Genomic DNA, 15,133 nt, shown 5'->3' with positions numbered 1-15,133 from the left:
CTATTACGTAATGAATAAACCATTTGTGATTTAAAATCACAATTTTTTGATTAATAAAATTAATTTTAAAGTAGTTGACCCCCTCAAAGTTTGTCGATATTTCAGTGTCTCTAGGGTTAAGCACTATTCAACTTTTAGCTTTCATATAGAGTACGCTAAATTCCCACAAGCATATAAATGGAGTGCATGCATACATTTTTATGTCTACATACGTACAAGCACACATACATACATCAGATGTATTTATTACAGTTATAAGCGAGTATGCGCTCATGTGCTACTTGTATCACCTCAACTTGACTTCGGCTTCTTGTTAATGAAGATTTACGTTTATGGAGATTTGTATGTGGCACATTGTGCATGTCACATGTGGCATATGAATTTTAAATCACAAAAAAATTGAGGGAATATATTCTACATGAGTACATTTTGCTTTGATTATAAATTTGCGGGATGTTGAATGAGTTCGGCGTCATCTGGCACATGAGTTGGCAAACTACATAAGTAATATAATAACCATATGTATTAACATATTTACAGTGGTGTACATATTAAAAGGGCAACAGAGTTTCATGCATACAGAGATTTAAGTGAGGTGTTAGCATTAGAAATAGAAGAGTCTTATTTTCTTACAATTTGATAAGTGGTAAAATGTAGTTTCATTTACTTTTTTAATCCATTTATAATAAGTCCGGGAGGGGCTTGCCATTTATTTAGTCAGCGATAGTACTGTAATTATATTTCATTACATGTTGACTTATTACCATCTACCTTCAATAATGCCCTCCTCTATTCAATCTTCTTTATGAAACTTTCGATGCTCCACGCTGTACTGAACATCTCCTTCTACCAGCTCCGTAAGCTTTCACTGAAACTAATTTTCTTGCACTTAATGCAGATTTCACAATACTTACTAATTGCCTTACCCATGACTTGTTCTAAAAGAATATTTTCATAATTTCTTTGAAAAATTGGTAGGCGTGACAATAATAAGAAGTAAACTGGAAAACATTTCAAACAAATTTCCTCATTTTAAGATTTATTGAGTGTTGAATTTTTGGTGTAGAGTTTTTTAGGTGAAATTTCTTTTCTTTAACATTTCTATATATTTTTTTTAATCTTTCACGATAAAATATGCATTTAAAAAAAGTTAGCAAGGTGGTGACAGCCTCTTGATAAATGTCGTTTAATGCTGTCCAGTCCAGTAGTAGCAGTTGTGTTGGGTCTCAGCTACAAAACAAGTAATAATAATAGGGGCTTACAGCTTTTTCGGATGTTTGGCACAGCTTCTCCTTCTGTTTGTTGTGTGCGTCGTAAAGTTGTTCCAAAATAGTCTCAGCTACTAATGAGAAAAAAATTGAAAACAGTATATTTGATCCTAGAAAAATTAATGAAAATTAAAATTTATAAAAATGGTAAAAAGTCCTTAAGATATTTCACTTCAAAAACGCTATACCAAAATTTTCAACATTGATTTTCTTAATTCTCCATTTTAAATTTTCAGCACTAAAACTTAAAATTAGTAAATTGAGTATACAATTTTTTAAGTTTACTTGTTATTATACTCAAGCCTACAAACAAAACAAAATTTTCAGAAAAATTGGAGACTATTTCTAAAATACTTAGATGACTTGGCATGGCATCGTTCATTTATACCTATATATAAATATATATATAATTGGTGCGTACACCCTTTTTGGGTGTTTGGCCGAGCTCCTCTTCCTTTTTGTGGTGTGCGTCTTGATGTTGTTCCACAAATGGAGGGACCTACAGTTTCAAGCCGACTCCGATCGGCAGATATTTTTATGAGGAGCTTTTTCATGGCAGAAATGCACTCGGAGGTTTGCCATTGCCTGCCGAGGGACGACCGCTATTAGAAAAATGTTTTTTTTTTAATTTCGTTTATTTAGGTATTGAATTTGGTTCCCGGTGTAGTTGAGCTCTTTTGTGGCACATATTGGAGCATAGTTTCAAAATCATAATATTATTATACTATATATAAAAATAATTAATAGTCCACATCTTGTATATGCTATTTTTATATGCAGACCAGACAATCAACTTGTCACCAATAGAATTAAACGCGCATCGCTCTATCTTCAACGAGTCTTCTATTAGTCATTAATCCCAAATCTCTTCAAAATCGTAGGTCTATACAAAGATTGTCGTTTACTTATAAACTCGTCAATAGTCATCAAATAAAAGTGATTGCCCGTATCTCTTGGAACGAATCAGATATAATAATTCCCAACGTCGTCTTCGTAACTCACTTTCGCTCTATGAGAACAATGTGAGAACTACCTATCTTTCTAAAGCTCCTATCGCTCGATCTATTTGTGAATTTGTGTTAATGCTATTAATCCAAGTTCTTGATTGGAATCCCCAAGGAAGCCAGGAGAGGTGTCGCCCTAAGACTACTACTACTTCATCGTTACAAAAAGAAATCGAAGAATGCGGAACATCGTGGAACGAGTTAAAACTGATAGCCAAAAACAGGACCAAGTGGAAATGTTTTATTCAAGTCCTCTACTCCAAAGGGAGATAAAGGAAACGAAGATGATAGTACCTATTATATCTAACTGATAACTATCCCGAGGATTCCCTTTTACTATTATTACTATGAAACTAACTGTACCTAAATTTGAAATGCATGTGTGTACTACCGAGGAGCTATTTACATGCATTATTAAGTATGTTTGTTGGTGTGGTCGCCCGCAGACACGTGGCGGATTAGCATTAAAATTAAAATTTCATTAGATTTTCCATAGTAAGGAGGTGTGGTTGCAGGTGTTGAGAGAGGGTGTGGCAGTCCCTAATGTAAAGCCAAGCAAAATTACATGTCTGTCGGCAACAATTGTTGCGCACAATTGTAATTTAATTGATGCCACTTAAGCGCAGGCAATTTGAGCACAAACGTGACCAAAGCCAGCTTATGCGTGCGGATAAAGTTTGCATGTAAAAATCCTTGTGAATGTACTTATATTCATACATAGGAGTGTGTGTGTATGAAGCCTTCGGAGAATCGTATTTGCGTGTTGGAGTCATTACAAAATCATTTCATGAGCAAGGATTATGTAAATAGTGATTATCTATTTGTTGATTACATAGAATGATGTTCTTATTACCATGAAACTAAAATATTTAATAATATGAGTATTCAAGTAATTTCGAATAAGGCCACTCAATTCATTTGCATTTATATACTTACATTCTCGCATAAGCAATTATAAACCGAACCAAAAATTATTGTTGGGTGCGGAGTAGGTATCGTAAAGTGTTGAAAATGCAAATCAAGTTGGTATCTAACTAAGTTAATCTAGTTATTTGCAACTAGGTTAGGTTATCTGCAACTAACGGCCTTCGATGAAATTCAATATATCGAGTACTTTTCCAAAAGCTTGAGGATTTTAAAATGTTTTGTTGATTTTGTTTTGTATTACAATCTGGTGGATAACTTCATGCCATTTACTTAAATATTCATCATGCCTTGCCAAACCTTACTGAATAGAAATTACAGTACAGTTTGCCATTCGCAGCTGTCAAACCATAGTTACCGATATCGATAGTTCTCATGCAGCTAAAAAGCACCCGAAATTATATGTATTGTGGTAGAAAGTCTTTTCAAGTAATCTTAAATAAATACCGTTGAAAACCAAATATGGCAGCTTTCTTCTGCAAAAGCAGGGGTCGAACCAATTGTTTTTCTGGAGGTGGCATGACATAGGAGAGCCAATCGCGTCATTGGTGCCGCATCGGTGAATAAACCCGTATCCCTGTCAATTGCTTTGCACATAAACGCTCAAGCGCTTATGTCACCTATGACGACATTATGAGTCGCCGTGCGCAACGTGAATGCATCGTTGTTCATCGCGGAGGCTGGTGCCCCGTAGATGTTGGTCACAGGAGGCTTTTGCCCTATCCAGCACACCGGGTGATGCGCGGTGGTAACTACTCGGATGGGAACTTGAGACGAGGAGACATATCTATGAGTGGTGGCAGGAGACGGTTGTGCCATCGACGCGCTAGCGCTATTGGTATCGCGAGTAGTAGGGCCGATTCGCGTTGTAGTGCTTGCAGTAGGAGGCCCAGACGACGTGGCTGGTGCCGGCGGGAGGAATACTGGGATCGGGGACTCTGGAGTATTCTCTGGTGGTGTGGTTCGGGATGGTAGGTGTGCACGAACCATGCGGACTGTCGTTGGCATGACTACGTGCGGTGCCATAGGAGTACTGAGACATGCAAAGCATGCAAATGAGGTGACATACTGGTATTCGGAGCCATAACGGGACAGCCTGTCTGACGCGAGAGGATAGGCTGTGAGTGGGGCTGATGTATTCCCCACTTTCTGTAGAGATACGGCGAGCCAGATATTGGCCGCTGACTGAGCGTGTCTGAACGTTGAATTCGTCGGTTGAGCTACCCCACGAGTCACTTCCGATGCAGGTGTGGATGGAGATGTCTTTGTGTGTTCCATATTTTTTCAAGTAGTTTGTTATTTCGTATGGGATGATGAGAAAAATGATATAAATTTCGAATGTAATCCGAAAAAAGCACTTGGATGGATGGATGATCAGCACGATGACTCTGGCACTATGTACCAGCGGGAGTTGTCTCTACTACAACAGGGGTCAAACCAATTGTTTTTCTGGTTAATGGTTTTAGAATAAACTGAAAAGAAATAAATTAAACTTTACTACATATATCAAAATGGTTTTCTCATCGACTTCAAAGTTTAAGCTCTCGAATATTGTGACTGTACCATCCAGAAATTTTATTCAGCTGTCTTACTCTCGTAGGAATAAGAATTAGGTATTTTTTTTTTGTTTTCACTATTTTGCTACGCCTGCGGAAATAATAGGTTTAACCTCGCAAAGTGTTACTGAACAATCTTCAACATTGATATCTGATATGTCCACATCCCTAAGAATTAAACATTCACAAACCGACTGATTAGCGTATTTTACCTGTAGACGTGCTCATGGTGGATTTAATCTAAATCTAAATCTAATTTTTTAAATATTTTATTTTACAATAACATCCAGGCCCGTGTTTTGTAATATATTGGGTACGCCAGACTAGATTACCAGTGAAACGAAGAGGTAAAGAACATATGAGAAATTGAAGATATGACTAAGTGGAGTCAACAGCGTTGAAAAGAGTGGAATCGATATGTCAACAGAATGGCTGATGGGCGATTTGGAAAACTTCAATGCTAGAAAGGCCGGATATGTCGAGGCCGCCAGGTAGATACGAATAGAAAAAATATACATACACAAGCAATGTATAATTTTTATTGTTAATCCAATGTTCTTACAAAACCGGACACCGTCCTAAATGAAGCTGAAGAATAAGAAGAAGAATACTTTAAAATTACGTTATAGTGGCTACCTTCACTAGGAAGATGCTACAGTGATCAGGTAGACTAAATTATTGTTTGATAGAGATCGAAATTTCTCGCAGAAGACTCCTTTAGCAAACAGTTAGTTTATATGTTTTCTTTAATTCAATATTCTTTCGGATAAAAGAAAGGTTATTTAATACTACTACTGATGGTATTTGGGCTTATCATTCCAAATGGTTCTACGGTAAATAAAGAATATTATTTGGAAGTTAAAAATAAATAAATAAATAATACTGGTGGTATTTGGGCTTATCGCTTGCAAAAGCTTCAAATCGCGAAATTGATAAATAAATAAGTCACAGCCCGCCCATGCTTTTGCTTAGCAATAACTTTTCGCAAGAAAAGCAAAATAATATGCAAATATGAAATAAATATGCAAACACGCACATTCTTTACATTTTCAACGAAATACATTTCTCTTCTAGTAGAAAATCTCTTGGATGTCAAACCAAAATATTAAATTTCATAGAATTCCGATGCCTGGTAATAATGCCACAGATTTGTCCTTTACTAACCTACCAGCCGTGGAGTGTCTATGCATACACTTAAATATAGGGTGTTTTTTTAGAGGTTAGGTTTTCAAGATGAAATAAAACGTATATAATTTAATGCTATGGCCAAGAATTTAGCTTTATTATAAAGATAAGGGTTTGCCACTATGTTTTAAAAATGATTTCGGGCAAGTGGCCGCCGCGGCTGGCTCGAATAAATTCCAGCCGAGAGGCCCAATTTTCGACCACTTTTTGCAGCAATTGGGGCCGTATGTCAGCAATAACGCGCCGAATATTCTCTTCCAAGACGTCAATCGTCTCGGGCTTATTTGCGTAGACAAGCGACTTCACATAGCCCCACAAGAAATAGTCCAGCGGTGTTATATCGCACGATCTTGGAGGCCACGCCACAGGTCCACGGCGCGAGATAATGCGCTCACCAAAAGTTTCCTTCAATAAATCGATTGTTGCGTTGGCTGTATGGCATGTAGCGCCGTCTTGAACCAAAGGTCGTCCACATCAACATCGTCCAATTCAGGCACGAAAAAGTCATTAATCATGGCTCTATAGTGCTCTCCATTGACTGTAACATTATGGCCGGCTTCATTTTTAAAGAAATATGGACCAATGATTCCCTCTTCCCATAGAGCACACCAAACAGTGACTTTTTGAGGATGTAACGGCGTCTCAACAATGGCTTGTGGATTATGTTCACTCCAAATGCGACAATTTTGCTTATTGACATATCCATTCAACCAAAAGTGAGCTTCATCGCTGAACAAAATTTTCTTGTGAAAATCAGGATCGGTGGCCATCTCGTTTTGGGCCCAAATTTGCACGATTTGCAAACGTTGTTCAGGTGTAAGTCTATTCATTATGAAATGGCAAACCAAACTGAGCATAAATCAAGTGACAGCTGTCAAAAAGACCATCTACGAAAAAAGTAGTGCCAACTTGAAAACCTAACCTCTAAAAAAAACACCCTTTACTTAAATAAGTATAATAAAAATACAAAAACTGAAAGTAGTGCCATCGTACGCTGTTCGCCGACACTCCACTTGACAGTGGCATGTGACATTTCCTTTTTGCCTTTCCCCAATTTGCGGTTAACGAACATTCACCAACAAAATTTCACGTAGTCGCACATTAGTTACTATTGGCTGGTATTGCTGTTGCAACATTTCTAGTTAGGTGAAATTCTATATCAGAAAATTGAAATCATTTCACTCGCTACCAAATTCCTAAGGAGCTTACATTTATTGCAGCGTGCCGGTGGCAAGTTGGCAGAACATTTCCTCATTCATTGCCGTTGACATCCGCTGCAGGTGAATCGCGTTTACGTAGCTCCTCAATTAGGTTTTTGTAGATAATTGTGAATGTAAAATAGGGTAGAAATTTAATTTTTTTGTATGCTAGAGACATTTGAAAGTGTTTTTAAGATTTTTCAAAGCCAATGAGGGGAGGCTATAAATGCTTTTGAATAAATCTTAATACAAGCCGCCAAAACCCTTTAGTGAAACTATGTTTTAAACATTTGTACTTTTGACTGCTGTTTTTTTTTACTCTTTAATTTTCGTAATTTTTTTTTCTAATTATAGTTCCCTCTAAACAAAATTTCATATAAATTAAAGTTTCAAACTTTGCACAAGACGCATTTGTCAAAAGTGGTATCGTTAGACCCGCTTATTTGATTTTTTTCGCCGAGTGCATCCGAATGTCAGGATAAAATGAAATGATGAAAAGCCATTCCATTTGCACCATCGTATCGCATATCGCACTTTTTGTCGTCTGTGCAGCATAGTTCGTATTTTTTTCCACTTTCTTTCTATGTACAAAACTTTGTTATTAGTCTGGCCCAATCACCTTTAATGAATGCGCCTTTACTTTGTAACAAATTTATTTGAATTCGCTAAATTTTCATCAAAAGTTTTCATCAAGAATTAAAACCAAAATTGGGATGCGCCCATTAAAGTTTAGTTCAATGTAATGGAAGTTTAAATCGGAATGCTCTTTGATATTTGCTCTGACGGTGCATGTAATGATTGCGCGATTTTTTTTTTTATGAAAATGGTAACTTTCTATTACCATATCCAGATACCACATCGTACACTTTTAGAGCTTTAGCCGGACAGTGGCTGAACTATTCTATGTCACTCAATGCTTGATGTAATAGATACCTCGTTTTGCTGCCGTTCACCATCATACCAATTCGCTCTCCTTCTTTATCCAACTTGAAAAAGTAGATGCAATGAATGATGGACCGTTGACATCAATATTATCTTACAAAGAATGGTGCCAGCGCGATTGAATTTTGCATTTCAAAACATTTTTTGCCAGCAAAAGATTAAAGTAGTCTCATGAGTTGTAGGGAGTTCGCCGGCATGAAGTATCTTATTAAACTCCTTTTTGTGCTCTGGAAAGTGGCTGCAATATTGAAAAGGGCGTTGAATTTTTTTCGTGAGTTTTTTTTTCCATTAATTTTTGGTTTTGTGAATATCTGTCCGACAGTTAATGTCACAGGCCGGAATGATGCGCGCGCTGTTCAGATCTAATCAGCTCATGGCGATATTGCGAAGATTAAATTCGCGATATTTGGATCAGTTCTAAAAAATTGAGTGAAAAACAGTCTGCTTTTCTGCACTCAAGATGACTTCAATATGATGAGATTCAACTTGCAACTTCTCGCTGTCTCAACCAGCAGTTCATCATTCGCGTAATCAATCATCCTCATAATCATTCTGTTGTCAATGGTTGGCAGTTCGAGATATTCATCTTCTCTTGGGGTTCGGCCATTTTTACCAATTAGCAGACAGTATTTTCCAGGATCGAAGGAATCTGATTTATTCTACGGCAGTGAGTGAGTACTGTAACTCCATTACTCTTTGGGTGCCGAACCAAAAGATTTCGAATCTGCTGGCTGCACGTCACAATTGCAGCTTTTCGATGGATTTAATCTGCGCCATCGACTCGTTCATTAGTTTAATTTTATCTGCATTCAACTGCAACTGTTATTTGCGTTATTATTTGTTTTTTTTAATTTTTTTCTCAACTCCACGAACTACCTTCTTGCAGCGAATAGCAACCAATTGTCACTTATCCAAAATCTTTGAATTCAAGGCGGGTTTAAAAATAACACAACCGCTAGACCTCCATCACATGACCACTCACCTAGTGCACTTTCTACTTTTTTGCTTTCGTTATTCGAGGTGAGTTAAAAAAATAAGGCGAATTTTCAAATTCGCTTTTCGATTACTATTTTTTTATGTTCGTACACACGTATCGAAGATATGTTTACGGTTTTAGCAATATAGTTTGTTTGTCAGAGGCATAAATAAGACAAGTGTTTTGCGTGTTCGGCGATTTTCTGCTATCGACTCTTGGCTCTCCTGGACTCTTCCATTGGGCCGATTGGGGGTCGGGTTCGGTACCATAACCTTATATCCATGATTTGTCACCAGTTATGACCCTTTTAAGCAAATCACCATTCAACAATTCCTGAGCGATGCTCATAGGACGTTGTTTTTGGTGAAAATTCAGCAATTTTCGAACGAACTTCGCTGCCACACGCTTTATGCCCAAAATTTCCGAAAAGATTGCTTGAAATGTTACAACGATATCCCGCAATCCTCAGTAACTTCCCTAATTGTGATTCGTCGAGTCTCCATAACAATTTTCTTCACTTCCTCAACATTTTCATCGGTTGTTGATGTGCTGGGGCGTCCAGAGCGATCGTCGTCATTCAGAGCACTCGGGGTACTCTCACGGTATCCCACTGTCAACATTTCAAGTATTTATGAGCAGTTAATTCCATTTTTTACATAAAATTTGATACAACTTCTTTGATCCACTTTTTCCGATAGCAGAAAATCGCCGAACACGCAAAACTTTTGTCTTATTTATGTCTCTCACAAACAAACTAAACAAGCTATGCTGCTAAGACTGTGAACATATCTTCGAGACGAGTGTACGAACATAAAAAAATAGTAATCGAGAGTCGAATGTATGAAGCCCGCGAAATTTCAAAATTCGCTTTATTTTTTTAACACACCTCGTATTTATTGTTGTGTCTTCGATATTAGCATTACGCATGGTCTCTTGGTACCTCACATCTGAAATACATTCCACAAAACTCTATCCTTTCATCTGTCATTCCTCGACAACGTTGTCGACCCAGTCATAAGCTCCCCACAATGTGAACGCTGTGGTCTTATGTAGTTGTATGTATAATTACACTTGCTGTTATTGTTTGGCTTAGTGTTTGTGCTTGTGTTTTTCTTGTTGTAGTTTGTGCACGAGCACACAACCGTCTGCCACGGTTTGTCCTCTCCGCCATTTACAAGGTTATTTCACGCCTTTGCCAAAGATCTCCTGCTGCTTGGGTCTTGTCAGACTTGTGTTGATGTCTGTTCCACCACAACATCGCAATGCAGCAGTGCTTTGTGGCCAACTTTCGTGAGGAGCAGCCCTCGTTCATCAAACCGATTTATATTTTGCTTTTCTTTGGTTTATTTTTGCCTTATGCAATCGCTCCGACAGCTACGTCTATCGTTGAGTAGGTGCATATTGAATTGCGTACAAGTATACGGAATGTTTAGTGGTTCAATGCTTTCTTGTGTTGTGTAATTGCCAGTTGTACTCGTATATCCCTATTCCAGGTGATGCTTGTACTTGTCTGTTTTTGCTATAATTAAGTGTGGCAATGGCATATTGCGCTACTGTCTGCCTGTCACCCAGTTGGTCAGCCTATTCAGGCGAAGAGCTGTAGAAAAATAAATCACTTGAATATTTTGCTTCTGGCTCTTTGTGTGCACTGCAACTGACCGCTGACATCACGGCGGATTTTTTTTGAATTGAGTTTCTCTCGTTCAGTAGTCAATGGTTTCCATATGCTGTGCAGTTCTACAAAATGAACTCTTTATTCAATGGAAAATCGGATTAATTCTAGTGTATTTAAAAAAAAAATCATCTTTATGTGGCCATGTTAAAAAAGCTGATAGCCCCTATACAACGCATGATAGATACAATAAATTTCAATACATATTTTAATATCAAATAACTATATTTGAATATTTGAAAATGTCTAGAAATTCAGTTCATTATTCTATTCTGAAGCCCTATAATCTGGCTTTGACTCCATTTATTTACATATATTTACTTCATGTTGTTGTTGTCAAAAAATATCGTTGTTCTGTCAAAAAAATATCGGGAATTGTTCATTTAGAAAGCGCGCGTTACACATATGTCTAAATTTTTTTTGCAGGTATGTTGGTACAACTGTCCTCTATAGTGTCGCAGAGTTTGAGCGTGATCTGTCAATTAGCTTGTTTTTGGCATTTAATTATATCAGTCAACCGCAGGTGTGAACGGATGAAAACGTCGACGAAGTCAAGGAACTGGTGCTGGAAAACCATCATTTAAGTTTGAGTGAGGTAGCTTGTGACCTTAGTGTGTCTCACTAATCGATTCGCAATATTTTACACCATCAATTGGGCATGAGACACGGGGCTGCTCGACTCGTTCCAAGAGAGTTGAATTTCTTTGAAAAAATGCATCGGAAGTAGGTGGCTGAAGACAAAGCAAATGAATTCGGACCCAACGTTTATCCCGCGCATCATAACAGGCGATGAGACCTGGCTATATGAGTTTGACATGCAAACCAGTCAACAGGCAGCTGAATGGCGCTATCCACATGAGCTGAAACACAAAAAACCACGTCAAAGTCGGTCAAAAGTGAAAGTCATGCGACTCGTCCTTTGATTATCATGGTGTTGTACACTCGGAATCTCGGCATTCATTCCAAATAGTTCTACGGTAAATAAAGGATATTATTTGGAAGTTATGCGACGTTTGAGAGAGAATGTCAGTAGGAAACGGCCCAATTCGGAGAAAGAAAACTCATGGATCTTGGACCATGATAACGCACCGTCTCACAAGGCTCATATTGTCAACATTTTTTGACTAATAACTCGACAAATATCATCGAACAACCACCCTTTCCAAAAAATTAAACTGTCAGTAGTTAATGGTTAATAGTTTAAAAGGTGCTTTGCCATATGTGTATTGCTTCGAAGGGAGCCTATTTTGAAGGCGACAAAATAAATTTTAATGATTAACCAATTATTTTGCGTTTTATTCAACAATTTCCGGTACTTTTTTGACAGAATGTATACCTATAGGGAATGCTGCTGAGGCGACAGTACTTGGCCGGATATCCGGGTAGTTGCGGTTATATAGAACTCATACCAATGCCGCTTTTTTATTGTTTTTATACTTCATTTGCTTATAATTTTCTATTCATAGAATAATCGAAACAACACAATCAAGAAAACATCACTTCACTTCGATGATCCTGATCTTTTTAAGTATATTTCAACAGATTGAGACGGCCATGAATTTATTTTCTCTTGAATGCTGTGCCTTAGTCGAATGGGTTGGAGCGTGAATACTTTCAGAAGGGCAAGTTTTGAAACCCCAGGCACAAAATACCAATTGATAGAAAATTTTTTGCTATTAACGGTCGACCCTTAGCAGGAAATTGCATACATTTAAGGTACTACGTTTCCTACGATTTGAGGTCCCTGTTCCATTTTATAATTCACAGCTTATACTAATATAATACTACTGTGGGCAAAAAGTAGGGTGAATTTATTTGTCAAACTTCGCGGGATTAAAATTTCGCTCTAGTTATTTTTTTCATGAGTTGGCAGCACTGTTAATAACATCTGGGCCAACTTTCATGTGAATGTCATTATCAGTAATATATTTACGCTTGAGTTTGCCAAACGACCAAGAGTACATTTTTCGATTTTTACAATGTCTGATTTGATTGAGCAGAGAAGTGCCATCAAATTTTGTTTGCGGAATGAAATTTCGGCTGCGGAAACGTTTAGCATGTTGCAGAAGGCATTTGGTGATTCGACCATGTCGCAGAAAAATGTTTATAAGTGGTACAAAGACTTCAAAGAGGGTCGATAACGTGTTGATGACTTGGAGCGCTCCGGACGACCATGGACGTCAACAGTCGATGCGTCGTTTACGTGAAGCAATTCGTCTAAAAAGACCTGAATTATGGGCCAACAACTCTTGGTTTTTGCATCACGATAATGCATCGTCTCACACTGCACTCGTTCTTCGTGACCATTTCGCCAAAATCGAAGAAGGAAATGGACTATTTGGCATGTTTCGGGGATTGGAAAAATCGTTGGCATAAGTGTATTTCATCGAGCGGGGATTATTTTGAAGGGGATGAAATTGATTTACAAGAATAAATAAAGATTTTTCATTTTACAACCAAATTCACTTTACTTTTTGCCCACAGTAGTATATCTAGAATCGATAAGGTTTTCCTTATCTTCCTTTGAGAACTTTAAGTCCCCTGGACCTGACGGAATATATCCAGCAATGCTTAAAAAAGGAGGAGACAGGCTGATTGAGGCCCTGAAAAGGATCTTCACAGCCTGTCTTGCATTTGGTTATATACCATCCCAATGGCGACGCGTGAGAGTAGTATTTATTCCGAAACCAGGAAAAGTTGACTATTCCCTAGCAAAAAGTTTTAGACCAATCAGTTTGACATCGTTCATGTTGAAAAGTCTGGAACGAGTGGTGGAGAAACATATTCGAGTGGGGGTATTGCCGAGAAGTCCACTTAGTAGAAATCAGCACGCTTACCAGAGTGGAAAATCATGTGAATCAGCCTTACACGATCTTGTTAGCAAGATTGAAGCTGGGCTGGAAGCTGACGAACACACAATAAGCGTGTTCGTGGACATTGAGGGGGCTTTTGATAATGCCACTTTCGGCTCGATATGTTCTTCTGCCGAACGACACGGAGTTAATCAAGCCATTATAAAATGGATATACTCCATGCTCTCTGAGAGGCTGTTAACCGCTGGTGGGAGCGATGACGAGCAAATCACAGTCACGACCAAGCAAAGATGTCCCCAAGGGGGTGTTCTTTCTCCGCTGCTGTGGTGCTTCGTCGTAAACTCCCTATTAGTGGAGATGCAGGAATTCGGCTTTCACGTCCAAGCATATGCGGACGACGTCTGTGCGCTAACATCAGATAAATCCTTAAGGAGGCTTTGCACGAAAGTGCAGAGGATTCTTGACAAAATCGATGATTGGTGAGACAAGGTCTTTCCGTTAATCCGAACAAAACAACCATAGTCTTGTTTACGAGAAAACGGAAATTGGATGGACTCAGTCTTCCAACACTGAAAGGTGTGACACTTGGTCTTTCCAACGAAGTTAAATATCTAGGAGTAATCTTGGATAAGAAGCTGACTTGGGAGACACACGTTTCACTGAAGGTGAATCGTGCATTGAAGATTTTTCAGCAATGCCGTAGAGCCTTTGGCAAAACTTGGGGTCTGAAACCTGCTGTGGTCCTATGGATATACACGGCACTTATCAGACCAATCATCACTTACGCTTCTGTGGTCTGGTGGCGACGGAGCATGGTTAAGTCCACAATCCGGGAACTATACAAGCTGCAAAGAAGTGTATGTTTATGCATCACGGGTGCCATGAGCACAACCTCTGATGATGCCCTAAATGCTATGCTTGATTTGCTCCCCTGGATCTTAAGATACAACAGGAAGCAATAAAAGCAATGTGTAGACTCCATAAATATGGTCTCTGGCACGAAGATGGACCTTCGGGACACAGAGAAATCTTTAAGTTGCTGTCGGAGCAGTATCCACTGTTTTTGGCACCTTAAGATGACCTGATACCCACAGTTTCATTCGGAAGGAAATTTGATGTCAGATTTCCATTGCGTGAGCAATGGAGCAATCCAGAATGCATGCAGGAAGGTTTGACGGATATTTTCTTTACCGATGGGTCCAAGACTGAAATAGGATCTGGAGCCGGATGGTACTTAAACGATAGTAATAAGTATCACTATGCTATGGGGTGAATGGCAACTGTTTTCCAAACAGAAGTTTTTGCCATCCTAAAAGTAGCCGAATGGATAATCGAGAGGAGATGGAGCGGGAAACAGATTGGAGTCTTCAGTGACAGTCAGGCTGCATTGAAGGCCCTGGAGAACGCGAAGCAAACCTCAAAGATTGTTCAAGAATGTAAGAAGAAGCTTAATTCTGTCGCAAGACAAAACAGGCTTGTACTTATATGGGTTCCGGGACACTCCGGTGTTCAAGGAAACGAAATTGCCGACGAATTGGCCAACCGTGGATCAGCGGTGCGCCCACAGGGGCCAGAGCCAATAATCGGAATCAGT

This window comes from Anastrepha ludens, chromosome 2, assembly GCF_028408465.1.
Source record: "Anastrepha ludens isolate Willacy chromosome 2, idAnaLude1.1, whole genome shotgun sequence".
Classification (NCBI taxonomy): Eukaryota; Metazoa; Arthropoda; class Insecta; order Diptera; family Tephritidae; genus Anastrepha; species Anastrepha ludens.
The sequence above is the reverse complement of the archived record's forward strand: the minus strand, read 5'-3'. Positions refer to the sequence as shown.